At 37.2% G+C, this 13564-nt stretch overlaps 1 protein-coding gene across 8 annotated transcripts in view; it reads left to right on the forward strand.

Annotated features, from left to right (window-relative positions):
* Positions 1 to 6844: 6844 nt before the first annotated feature.
* LOC150100552 (prenylated Rab acceptor protein 1) overlaps positions 6845 to 13564 on the forward strand; it is a 135806-nt gene continuing 129086 nt past the window's right edge. For 7 of the 8 annotated variants that reach the window (XM_090401294.1, XM_090401297.1, XM_090401298.1 and 4 more), the window contains exon 1: positions 6845 to 7006. The gene's annotated coding sequence lies outside the window, so the exon portion shown is untranslated. Of the gene's footprint in view, positions 7007 to 7124; positions 7257 to 13564 lie in introns of all 8 variants that reach the window. The other variant, XM_090401293.1, reaches the window with a different exon arrangement.

A 13564-nucleotide genomic window follows, 5' to 3' on the forward strand; every position in this document is an offset into this window, starting at 1 on the left:
TGCTCTTCCCAACTTTGCATTATCAGCAAACAGACGAACAGTTCCTCTCAGATCCTTTCTTATGTCGTTAATGTACAAATTAAGTAGCAGTGCTCCAAGAACAGCACCCGTGTTTACATCACTGGTCACAGGCGGCTTTTCGAATCTACTCCTGAATAAACCTCTCGCTGATATCTCTTCATCAACCACTTTCCTATCCATCTAACTAACCCTATACCCCTCCCCATAGTAGTTTACTGATTAGAATTCCATGTGGTATCCTGTCAAAGGCCTTAGCAAGGTCAAGCAGTATCACTGTAAACCCATTATCCTTATCCAGTTCAGCCGTCACTGTGTTAAAAAACGTGAGCCATAGTAGTTTACTGATTAGAATTCCATGTGGTATCCTGTCAAAGGCCTTAGCAAGGTCCAGCAGTATCACTGTAAACCCATTATCCTTATCCAGTTCAGCCGTCACTGTGTTAAAAAACGTGAGCAATTTACTGAAGCATGATCTACCCTTCACAAAACCATGCTGTCTCCCATACAGTATCCCATTTTCATCTATACATTCCTGTAATTTTCTCTTGATTACTTTCTCCACGACCTTGACAACGACTCATGATATGCTGATCGGTCGGTAATTTGCAACAGCAGTCTTGGATTCTCCTTTATGCAGTGGAACTATTTTTCTCTCTTTCTATCCTCCTCAGGTCTAAACGAGACCCGATACTCAAAATAAACAAAATGGTCAAGGGCACTGCTAATTAAGGTTTTGTAATAGACTATTCATCTCCACTTCATTCACGACAATTCCCGTATTAAGCTATGGGTTCTTTCATTCCTGCAATATCACCACCTGGATGATATACCTCTTGCAAAGTGCTCACTCAGTTATTCCACTATATCAAATGATTCGGTTACCACCCTACCATCGGCATTCCTTAAAATCATTCTGCCGTATACATTTTTTCTTTTACTTGTAGCATGTCGAAAAACTGTTTTGGATTCTCTTTAGTTTGCATGGATAAATCCCTTTCATAATCCGCTTTATCTTTTCTTACTACACTCGTTGCTCTTCTGGCCTGTGCTTTATACTGTTCGTATGTCTTCAGGTCACCTTTCTATTTAAATTTCCTACACAGTTTTCTTTTTTTTTGCAGCTCAAGCTTTATGGTGTTATTCATCCATTTAACTCCTTCTTGATTTACAATTCGGACTCTAGGTATACAGTCAGCCATAACCTCCTGCAAATGCCCAATCTACATCCAGCCCTTAAAGTTTTACATGCCATGGCACAGAACCAAGCAAACTCCTAAGCTTGTCATACTTCCCAGCCCTATAATTCCACATGTACCCAGTCATAATTGAAAATTCCACATATTTAGCCACCTCCCAAGACAAGATCTTATGATCACTCTCACCAATTGATGGAAACGTTGTAATATTCATTCAATATTCAATCAAAATTACTAGTTCAAGCACTCTCGAACGCCTACTGTTTTCCATTACATACTGTCTCAGATAGTTAGCACTTAATAACTGCATAAAATCCAATTCCTTCCTTCCATGTGTCATCTCGTCCATCCAATCAATGTTACCATAGTTGAAATCCCCCATAAAAATTATCCTCCTTTGACTCATTGCGTCTATTTGCTTATGCATACTTTCACCACCACCTATTCCATCACCTGATCTATAGCAGCACCCAACTGTATATTTTGTTCTGCGAGTCTCAATCTCACATCAAATAGCCTCAAATGTGCTCTTTTCTCTATCCTGCAGTTCCACTTCTATGCTCCTTGGCTGCAGTTCATCAGCTATCATCAATAACACTCCTCCCCCATTTTATTCTCTCTGTCCCTACTGAACCCACTATACCCTTCACATTGTATCCCACTAGCTATATCATCTTATGTTCAGCCATATTTCACTAATGCCAATATCTTTTAGCCAGGAAGAGCCAACCAAGGCCAAAAATTCTTCCTTCTTGTTCCTAATACTCCTGGCATTAGTATACATGAAATGCTGAAGCCCGTTAGTCCCACCCCAATCTCGATGCCTTATACTAACTATCCCATTCTGATTTGTTGTCCTTCGTACTAGCGCGGGCATTATTATACACATCCTTACACTCAACTCTGCCTGATCTCTGTATATCCACTGCTCCTCTCCCTTAATAACTCTCGTTTACCTGATTCTGCAGGTCCACTTTCACTTCATTCAACAGCACTTTTCCCAGTCTTCCCACACCAAATCCATTCAGATGCAAACCATGTATCTTGTGTAATTCCTTTTGCCCATCAAACTCACTCCCACGTCCACAAACTCCACACCACTCCTCCTGTATAATCTGTGCAATTTAGCAGTTCTTCATTCTACATGACATGATGAGCATTACATTATTTTATTTCTCTTTGGACTTTTAACGGTGTTCGACAAGTATATACGTCATTTTTTTTTTTAGAAATGACAACTTTTTGGGTAATAACGAGTATACTCGTCATATGAAAAAATATTACCCTTTGTAACAAAAATTAAAATTTTATTATAAATAAAAAATAAATGAGCCTCTGTAGCTCAGTGGATGTGGCGTTTGCACCCCACGGCGCTTAACCGCATGAAGGAAGACTTTGTTTTGAATCTAATCGGTGACTAGAGGAAATTTTTCTAAGCCTTTTTTCAACTGGTTCCCGAGTTAGTAGATCTCTGGCACGGGCAAGTGGTTTTTTTTCTCTTGGAAACTCGGATTTTTCGTCCCGTAAAACTCAAGAAAATCGACCGTAGAACCTTCATTATTTCAGACATTAAATATATTGTGTCAAGGTTAGGGACCACGAAATGCCAGCACTTGTTGAGTCGTCTCTCTTCACTGTGTGCCGCTTAATTAGTGATAGTTTGGGCCAGCTATCTCTGATTGGATGCCAGTGGAGATTAAACTGCCTACTCAGCCTCCAAAAGTTAGATAGGGCTAAACGGCTTCGCCTACTCCCTATATGGGAACAAAAAAGCATTAGCTGATTTTTTTTATAAAAAAATAAATAAATCAGCTAACGCCTTTCATTCCCTTATATGGAGTAGGCGAGACCTTTATACCCTAATCCAGCTTTTGGAGACTGAGTGGTCAGTTCAATCTCCACCAATAGCCAATCAGATATAGCTTGCCCATGTCTATCACTAATTATAGCCTCCACCGATGAAGAGGCTGGCAAACAAGTGCTGCTATCTCTGGATACCTAAACCTAACAAGATATGTCACTGTCTGAAATAATATGGGTACTACGGTCGATTTTCTTGGGTTTCCGGGAGGAAAAACCAGCTTGCCTGTTCCAGAGATCGACTAATTCTTGAACCGGTTGAAGAAAGGCTTAGAAAAAGTTCCTCCAGTAGGTGACTAAACTTGAACTTAAGTCAAATTTCGAGCGACCAAGCGCAGAGGACGCAAGCGTCACTTCCATTGAACTATACAGGCCTACCGAGCTACACAGGCCTTTTATTAAAAATTTTAAAAAAATATTTTTTCTTATTATTATGAAGAAATCTAATGATCAATGATTTTTTGCATTTTTTATGAAAATATTGTTGTTTGCAAAGCAAGTGAAATACCATTGCAAGCAATTCAAATAATGTCTTGTGAGAACTGTGCAAATGGCGTTTAATTTTCCCCAGAAAATAATGAAAACTCTCTGATAAACTTTTAAAAAAGATCGCGCAACGCACTCCGATTTTTTATAAATTATAATCGTACTGCAAATTGCTATATAATTTTGTCTTTTTTTTCTTCTATGTTCGTGGATTTTTCATGGTCTTTAAAAAAACAACAGTTTTAGGTTGTGTTGATATTATTTTTAATATTAATGAATTTTGGAGCAATAAAATTATTGATTTTTCAAATAAACTAACTTTTAATAATTGTCACTTTGTTATAATTTAATTAAAATTTATAGCAGGTGCATTTACTCTGCATTTGACTAGTATACTCGTTTTCGCTTGATTTTAATTACACATGCAGATTATTATTATTATTATTATTATTATTATTATTATTATTATTATTATTATTATTATTATTATTATTATTATTATTATTATTATATGCAGAGCCTGTGTAGCTCAGTGGATGTGGCGTTTGCACACCACCGCGCTAAGCCGCACGAAGGAAGTCTTGGTTGGTTTCGAGTCTAGTCGGCGACTAGAGGAAATTTTTCTAAGCCTTTTTTCGACCGGTTCCGGAGTTAGTCGATCTCTGGCACGGGCAAGCAGGTTTTTCCTCCCGGAAACTCGGGTTTTTCGTCCTGTAAACTCAAGAAAATCGACCGTAGAACCCACATTATTTCAGACATTAAATATATTGTTAGGGTTAGAGACCACGAGATGGCGGCACATTTGAGCCGTCTCTCTTCACTGCGTACCGCTTAATTAGTGATAGCCTTGGGCCATCTGTCTCTGATTGGGTACCAGTGGAGATTGAACTGCCCACTCAGTCTCCAAAAGTTAGATAGGGCTAAATGGCCTCGCCTACTCCCGTATATACGGGAATAAAAAGACGTTAGCTGATTTTTATTATTATTATTATTATTATTATTATTATTATTATTATTATTATTATTCCTGAAACCTCCAAGTAGTCCGAAGACTCATCGCGGGAGGATACATACAACTGTCTCAACCACTACACCGAACCTCTACTACGAATCATCTCCATCAACGCCATCTACCGCCCACCACATCTAGTATTTTTTGTCTGTAAATTGCCTGTATTCTGAAGGGCAGATGCATATTTTCAGAACAAAATTCCGCTGTTAAAGAGTTAATTGTCTCTCTCTATCGGTAAAAAAAATATAGTTTATGATCATTTTTCATTAATTTATGAAATTTCATTAGCTAATGCTACTATTTAGAATTTATGGTCAGACATGTTGCCTAACATCATGACTTTTAAGACATCATTAAAGGAGCTTTTTTTAATTTTTTTATTTTTTTTATGAGGAAGGTGCGGTAAAATATGTTATTGCGCGGGGCGACAAAATTCCTAGTGCCGGTCTGCTAACTACCAAGCAATAGAAGTTTTTCCGATCCATTTCAAAACGAAATCTTTAGAAATAACCTTGGATGTGTAAGAGATAACACAACAAATGGATGATGAAGAAGAAAACGTAATCAAGAAATATACGAACTCTATAGATCCCAGTATTAGCTGATGAAATAAGGACTAAATAATTGTTCACGATTAAACCTAATGGAAAGCGACCAATAGGAATACGATGACAAAATTGGGAAAATAACATCCAAAAATATCTAGTTGAGATGGAACTCTGGGAATGGACTAGATAAGCTTAAGTCAAATAAGTGGAAGAAAGCGATCCTTGGATCAAATGGTAGTTTGATGGATGTGCCATATATATAGGAAAGCAGATGTTGGATATCTATGTACTTATTGTTATCTAGCTTATTTAGTGGGCTTTTGAATATCATACATTTTGACATGTGAGGGTTCAAGCAGTTCAAGTGTAATATTTTTTAAAGTTATAATGCCCATAATGGCGGCCCTTGATTTATACCATCTCGATGGATATATACCATCGAGATGGTGGCACTTGTTGAGCCGTCTCTCTTCACTGCGTGGTGCTTAATCAGTGATAGCCTTGGGCCAGCTATCTCTGATTGGGTACCAGCAGGATCAGTCTTCTCTATAAAGGAGCCTGGGTGCAAGAAACCTTTTGAGGCCCTAAAATATTTTTCAAAGGTAAAAATTAAAGGAATCGAAATAAACGTATTGTAAAACCTCTTGCCTGCAAATGATTTTGGCACAGGAAAACAAATAAAAAAAACACATTCGAAATATCATATTTTTCCGCAAATGTGTACCGACTGTGCCCACTCGATTGTGGAGCCCAGGTGCATTGCATCCACTGTACCCCCGAGATGGCCGACCCTGGGTACCAGTGGAGATTGAACTGCCCACTCAGTCTCCAAAGTTAGATAGGGTTAATTGGCCTCGTCTTCTCCCTATATACGGGAAGAAAAAGATGTTAGGTGATTTTTTTTTATTTTTTATACTATCATTTACCAATGAAACAATGAAAAGGGTGAAGGAATTATTGTTTTTAAATTTAAAAATTTATTATTGATAACATTTATTCATTTATTTAACATGATGGGATCGATGAAGATCAAGGGATTCCATGAAGGGTCGATGGTCTAAAAAGTTTGCCGACCCCCTCCCCCCGATCTATACCAGTGGCATCCACTATCCACCACCACTAGTAGTTTTTGTCTGAAAAGTGAGTGTGTTCTCAACACACTCACTTTGGGATGAAAATTGTTTTTGCCAGTAAAGGTTGCTCAATTGGTAGAGCCTCTGCTACTAATGGCTCACGCAAAAAGTTAAGCAAGTTTGAGTGCAGTTAGTAGTTGGAAGGGATCGCTATAGTCCAATGCTGTTGGCACACTCTTTCTCGATGAGTCTTTGGACTCCCTGGAGGTGTTACATAATAATAATAATAATAATAATATATGTTTTTCAATTGAAGGTGAGTTATTCGATTTCATCGGGGATGCGAGATTTTTTCTCCCTGAAATTTCATTTTTTAATCGTGCATACAGGCAAATCTGTCATTTTAACACACGAAATTTACAGACAAAAAAATACTGCTGTTGGTGGTGGACGGTAGATGATGTTGATGGTAGTAGTTGTAATAATAATAAAGAGCTATAAAAATCGAATGGATAATAGATCCAGCATTTTTTCAAAGCCGTTTATTTTAGTAAATAATAATAATAAAGAGCGTTACAAAATTTATTAATTATTATTTTTTTAAGAACTTGCTTTGTTGAGACTCTCCCACTAGTGGATAGTTTTTGTAATGAGATTTGCAAGTGAGATATATTTTTCCAAAATCTTTTGGTCGTTATAGGGTGTTTTGTAATATCATTTTGAACTGATGTGCAGTATCCCGTTTATTAAACGTTGTTCTTGAAACTTTTTGCATCTCAGATCATTCTTTTCTCCCCTTTTTTCTGCCAGGTGAATATCGATATTATTGTTATGACTTGTTGATAAATACCGTAACCGTGTATGACGTTATTGAAGTTTGGAAGCGGTGTACGAAAGCATTTTTATAAGTATAATGTTTTTTTTCCAGACGACTACGCACTGAATCGAATCAAAAAGAAAAGAAAGGGTTTTTATTCTTACTGTTATATTCCGGACAAAACCTAGCGGTTCTGCATTCCCCTGGAAATTTCAGAATTTGCATATAATGCAATTTATTAAGGTAAGATTTTGTCTGGGATGCAGAGGAACTGTTCATTTGTTTGCTGATGATGCAAAGTTGGGCAGAGTAATGGTGAATGCGCATAATGTCAAAATTTTGCAGGATGATTTGGATAGATTGGAGGACTGGGATAAGGAGAATGGATGTCAAATTAATGTGGCGAAGTGTAAGGTTATGCATTTTGGGGTGAAAAGATTAGCAGCAGTATACCACATTGGTGAAACTGCCCTCCAGGAGGTTGACGAGGCCAGGGATTTGGGAGTGTTGGTGGATAGGGAGTTGAAGTTCAGAGGACACATTGCAAAAGTGGCTAAATCAGCTCATCAAATCACTTGGTTACTGAAGAATACTTTGACGAGCAGAGACAAGCAAGTTATTGTTCCTCTGTATCGAGCTTTGATAAGACCCCATCTTGACTACTGTGCCCAGATCTGGATGCCAGGGTTTCTTCTTGATGGGGAGGAGGAGGTGGAGAGGATCCAGAGGCAAGTGACCAAGATGATAGCAGGTCTATGGAATGAACCTTATGAGAACAGGTTGAAGATTTGTGGGTTGCAGAAATTGGTTGATAGGCGGTAAAGAGGTGATATGATTGAGATATTCAAATTACTGAATGGTTTCTATAAGATTAATTCAGAGGATATTTTTGAGAACAGGACTGGTGGTGGGAGGACCAGGGGCCATCCATGGAAACTGGGCAAGAGTGTGGTTAGCAAGGGTGTTAGAACTAGGTTTTTTACTTGGAGAGTGGTGAATGAGTGGAATAAGTTGCCAGTGTCTGTTGTGGGTGCTATGACTGTGAATGAGTTCAAGGCAAGGTATGATAGATACTGTGTGGACGTTGAGTAGTTGTTTAATGCCTCCCTCGATGAGTCTAAGGATTCCTTGGAGTTGCCCGTAATAATAATAATTTCGAAAATTTCCAGGGGAATTGAAATCGCCAATACATACCGTATCAGTATAAACGATGCACTGCAACTTAGAAGGGAGGCAAATGATATAGGGATTAGAGGTGAAAGCAAGAGGTTTATCATGTGTCAGTTTGGTTATTAATAAGGCCATGGGAATTGACATATTTTTTGGAAATGTGCAGAAGCTATGCCTGGACTTGACTGTTGAATGATAATCTGGCAGTTTCAAAGGCTTTTATGGGAAGAAGGCAAAATAGTGCTGACACACACACAGGCATTGTTGTAGGAAAGAAGTTTCTAATTATAGACCAGTCTGTCTATCTGCAGTTGTAAGGTGGAGAAGTTGGTTATGAATAGAATACAGGATTGGATTGGTGGATAATAGGATTCTCTGATGGCCTCATGGGATTTTGAAGGATAGGTTTTGCTTTAGGTAACAACTGAGAAGACAACTTTTGTTGTCTTCTTGTTACTTAGGAAAAGCAATTTAATGTGAATGCTGAAGTGCTAACTGTCAATCTGTTAACTTCCATTTCTCTTTTAGATGGTGACAAAGATGGATGGATGTATGTGGTTGTCTGTGAAAATACTAGTGGTGGTGATTGGCAGTAGATGACGTTGGTGTGGATGATGAAAGTAGTTGCAGTTCATTGTAGTTGGAGGATTGAGGTGGAGACGGAGAGTTGTGGAGTAAGTGGCCTCCCTCGATGAGTCTTGGGACTCCTTGGAGGTGTCATGTTAATAATAATAATAATAAAAAGTGTTAAACAAAAACTTCATCTTTTCCAGATATTTTTGTTTAACACCTTGTGATTTAATTAACATCAGTGCACATAATAACTTCTTCACACGTTTCTTCTTTGAATTGTAGAATCATACCCTAGATTTCCTACAGAATTTAACAATTGAGAATTGGTAACTGAATTGAGAAGACAAAGAATGTCTCAAATTAAAAATACCAAATTATATTGTTTAATCCTTTATTGAAGTGTAGACAAAGTTTGCACGTAAAGTATCATCATGACCAGGCTACTTGTATATAGAGACTAAATGGCTTCAATTTACTTGCCTTAGTATCCCATAATGCAAAGCACACAACCTTTTGGGTGTGTATAATATACACTAACCACTCGGCCAGCTGGCCTGGTTGGCCGAGTGGTTGGCATATCTGCTCTCCAGCCAAAAGACTGCAGGTTCAAATCCTGCCATGGGCATGGATGTTTGTGATTGTCTGTGAAAATACTAGTGGTGGACAGTAGATGGCGTTGGTGTAGAAGATGCAGTTGGTGGACTCCCTGGAGGTGTCTAATAATAAATAATATGCATTATAGGAAGCCATTAGCCTATATATACAAATCGCCTAGTTGTGAAGATACTTCACGTACAAAATTTGCTTGCACTTGGATTAATCTAGAGTATTTTAATTATGTATTACACCTTTTCACTACTTGTGCATGAGAAATATGTGACTTCTACATTACTTCAACCTTGGTATCTCTTCTGTCTAGCTCTTACTAATGTGTAATAAATTTAGTTTAATCCTTTATCCAAGTGTGAGCAAACAAAGTTTGCGCCTGACAGTATCTTCAGGACTCGGGTAAGGTAGTACAACACCAAGCAACTCGTTGCTTGCTCCACCTTTGCAATGAGTTGCCGTTGCAAAGGTAGACTGTAATAATGTTAGACTATATTAAACTAAATTTATTATAGTCTAACCAAGTGATAAATAAACTTTCAACATCTCACTGATGTGGTTTTCCACAGATGTGAGTTCCATTTAAGTGGTCTCATTCATTGCATTTTTTAGATGTCTGTTGGCTTCTACTGACATGGCCTTTGTCAGGACTGCTTCGCTGGATGTGTTTTTCCCTGGGAAAAACATCCAGCCTACCACCGAGGTAGGCTGGATGTCTAACAAGGCAGGCTGGACAGGGTGAGCCTGTCACTGAGTAGAACTAATGCTGAGTATCTTTGAGTGATTGAGAGTATGAGTTAAATGATCCTTTAGGTCACTCATTGAGGTTGGGTGATCTTGTGGGGGGGGATGTCAATAGTTTTTGGAAAAGGCTTACACTTCAACAGTCCCGCATCTGTGGAAAGAATCTTTTAAGTGGGTTTGATCACTGCATTCCATTAGATGCTTGCCTTTGGTATGGTCTCTACAAACGTGCCCTCGGTCAGGCCATTTTGTGTATGGTTTCCTTGGAAGGTGAACAGCTCTGTTCGGTGAAAGGGCTTGCCTGTCACTGAGTATCTTTGATGATCAAGAGTTAACGAGTTAAAATGATCTTTTTTGGTCACTCATTAAAGTCAGAAGATCTGAGGGATCACCTAGTTTTTGGAGATGACCCTTTACATATACAAAGGTTGAAACCGATCTGGGTAGTTGTTTTTTCTCATAATGCATCGCATTATATATAATGCATCGCAATTTTTTCGCATTGTACACATCGGAAAGTATTATGCTTTTCACATTATGCAAAGGATAGTGTGCTTTGCATTATGGGGTACTAAGGCAATTAATGTGAAGCCATTAGCTTCTATATATACAAGTTACCCAGTTGTGAAGATACTTCATGCACAAACTTTGTGTACATAATTTCTTGCCATTTATAACAAAGTGAAAAAAAAAAAACAACAACTTTCAACAAAGAATGCCCTACCATCATTTGTGTCATTAAATGAACAAGAGTGCTGTATTTATTAAGCATGTATATACTCACATAATTATATATACATATAAATATTAAATTATTAAATATTTGGGGGAATACTGGAAAGTAACCCATAACTGAGTGACACTATACCCATTTTAGACACAACACAACTATGTGTTCTCTGCATATGAGTTCTTATTTATTATGTTCAATGCTATTTTAAAAGTCAAATTGTATTTTTTTGAGATACAATTTTGAGAGTCGGTTTTACACCAGGTATTCAAATGTTCTTAAATGCTGTATTTAACAGCTGCTAGCTATCATCAGTATGACCAGACTCCCGGATGACTGTTTTTAATTCAATCTGGATACTGAACTTTTAGTTGAGCATTCAGATAATGGTTTACTATGTTAGCCAGTTCAGTATTTATAAGTTTATAATATTTTTAGTATTTAATAACTAATATTTTGTAATATTTTTAGTTATTAAAAACTAAAAATAAATATTTTTAGTTTTTAATAACTAAAAATATTACAAACTTATCTCCAGTAAAGAAAGATCCTTTTGAGTTTCTTTTAAATTTTGTGGAGAACAAAAATACATTTTATATATATTGGATCCACATATTAAAGGTTGCAAGACTTGTGTGAGCAAGAGAGTAAAATGAAATAAGAAACCTGTTAATATGTTTCTCGAACAGCTGAGGGTTGTAGTCTATGAAAGATAGTGAGGGAGGCTGTTCCAAAGTATAGAGGTTGCTGGAATGAAAGAGGAGGAAGATAAGTTGATTCTGTAAGATTGAAGCTGGATTGTAATGTTGACCAGTAGTTTCTTATGTGCTTACTGTTTTCAAAGAAAGTGAAAGAATGATATGGACAATTTAGCAGAACTTTATCCATGGACATTGGTAAAAATAGGTTTCCGAGTGTATGCAATTGGAGAGAGGGAATCATCAGTTATTGTATTACTATCCAGAAGACAATCTCATGGATTTAGGAGCACCATTCCCAGTGTAAGCTCTACTCCAAAGTTGGGCAGTTTTGAAATTTATGCATTGTTAAAAGTTCTACAAGTTAAAAGTAGTTCCTTCAGTGGAAAGTTATACCACTTTTTTGGAGACTGAAGAAACTATGGCTGAGATGAAAGTTTGTGGCAGGAGAGGTTAGAGGTATAAATCGGTCTAAGCAAATCAGTATTATCAAAAGTAAGGTGAAATGATGTGAGATATTTCTTTCAAGAAATTTCATTTCACTTCTCATGAGCTTTGACCGATTTATACCTCTATAAATCGGTCAAATCGGTCTTTAAGCATTGATTATGAAAGATCTTGTAGCATGTCGAGTTTCTTGTCATTCTCTACATAACATGTAGAGAATGACAAGAAAGAATATGATGATTCATGTACAAAGGGTAGAAGGCAGAATAGTGGAAGAAAATTGTTGATAGGAAGTTGATAATGGTGTAAACTTAGTCATGTTGTATTATGATATCCTGTCTCCCCCCCCTCCCTCCCAACACACACCTTTTTATTTTTTGTTGCTCCATCCACAAAAGGTTATTTGAAAATCTACAGTACATTTTGTATAGTGGTGGGCTAAGGTTTTTTTTCTATTTTTTACCAGTTTTATATATATTTTTGTATTTTTTAATTTATTTTTTACACAGCCTGGAAGCCCTGTTCTGGGGACCAAACATGGAACTTTTTCAAGCCACTTCAGTCCTCCAATAAGCAGGATGATGGTCTCACACTGGGTAATGAAATTCATCTTCCAACTAAAGTCAGATACAAACATCCTTGCCCAAGGCAGGATTTGAACTCATAGCCTGTTGGTTGGAGAGCAGGTATGCTAACCAGGCCAGCAATTTTGTAGTAGGAATTTAATGATGATTAAAAATTGAAGCCGTAGATATTCTGAATATTGGGCTAATTACTTTAAAACACTATTAAATGAGATAAACAGTGACAGTGCTTAGTATAAAATGTCCGGGAGGAATTAACAAAGAATGTTAATCCTATTTACAGAGCTGAGCCACTTGCCAAGTTCCACCTAGTGGGTGGTTACAATTAGGGCCCAAATTTAAAATTTATTTGAAATAAAATTAAATTTGATAATGAAATGACATTATATTAAATTTTAAAAAACAATAAAAATAATAATTAAAATGGGGGGGGCATTATTGCTTGCCATTTATGAAGATGAGACTCTTCCAAATCTTGGCAACTGAGAGACAGTCATTCCGATTTAAATTTGAGCAGTGTAGAAGTGCTTCAGCACTCTTTAATAACTACTCAAACTTAAACCTGAACTTCTGTAAAAGGCAGGTATTGGACCATAGGATATCATGACCAGTGCCCACTCCATGTTTAACAAGGCCAGATTTTTTAGGTTTATTATTTTTAATATAAGACTGGTGGTCTTAGTAGTTTTTTTTTTTTCAACAGAACATCCTGTTTGTCAAAGTACGAGTGGAGACACTCGCATTGAACTTGGTAAACACCAGGGAAAGAGGGGGATGTTTATCTTTTATGGATGATAATCAAGAGGAAATTTTGTTGACAGGAAAAAGGGTAGGAACTAAATTACATCTTTTCAGGATCTTATCAGTCATCTGAGATACCTGTGATATATAGGATAGTTACTTGCCATACAGGTTTAACAATAAGCTTCTGTGTCCAAGATGCATTTAAACTCCCTTGAGGTGAAACCATACTGTAGTAAGATGCATTGGATGATGCTC

Source organism: Typopeltis vanoorti, chromosome 12 (genome assembly GCF_054136105.1).
Source record: "Typopeltis vanoorti isolate ZY-2024b chromosome 12, IOZ_Tvanoo_1.0, whole genome shotgun sequence".
Classification (NCBI taxonomy): domain Eukaryota; kingdom Metazoa; phylum Arthropoda; class Arachnida; order Uropygi; family Thelyphonidae; genus Typopeltis; species Typopeltis vanoorti.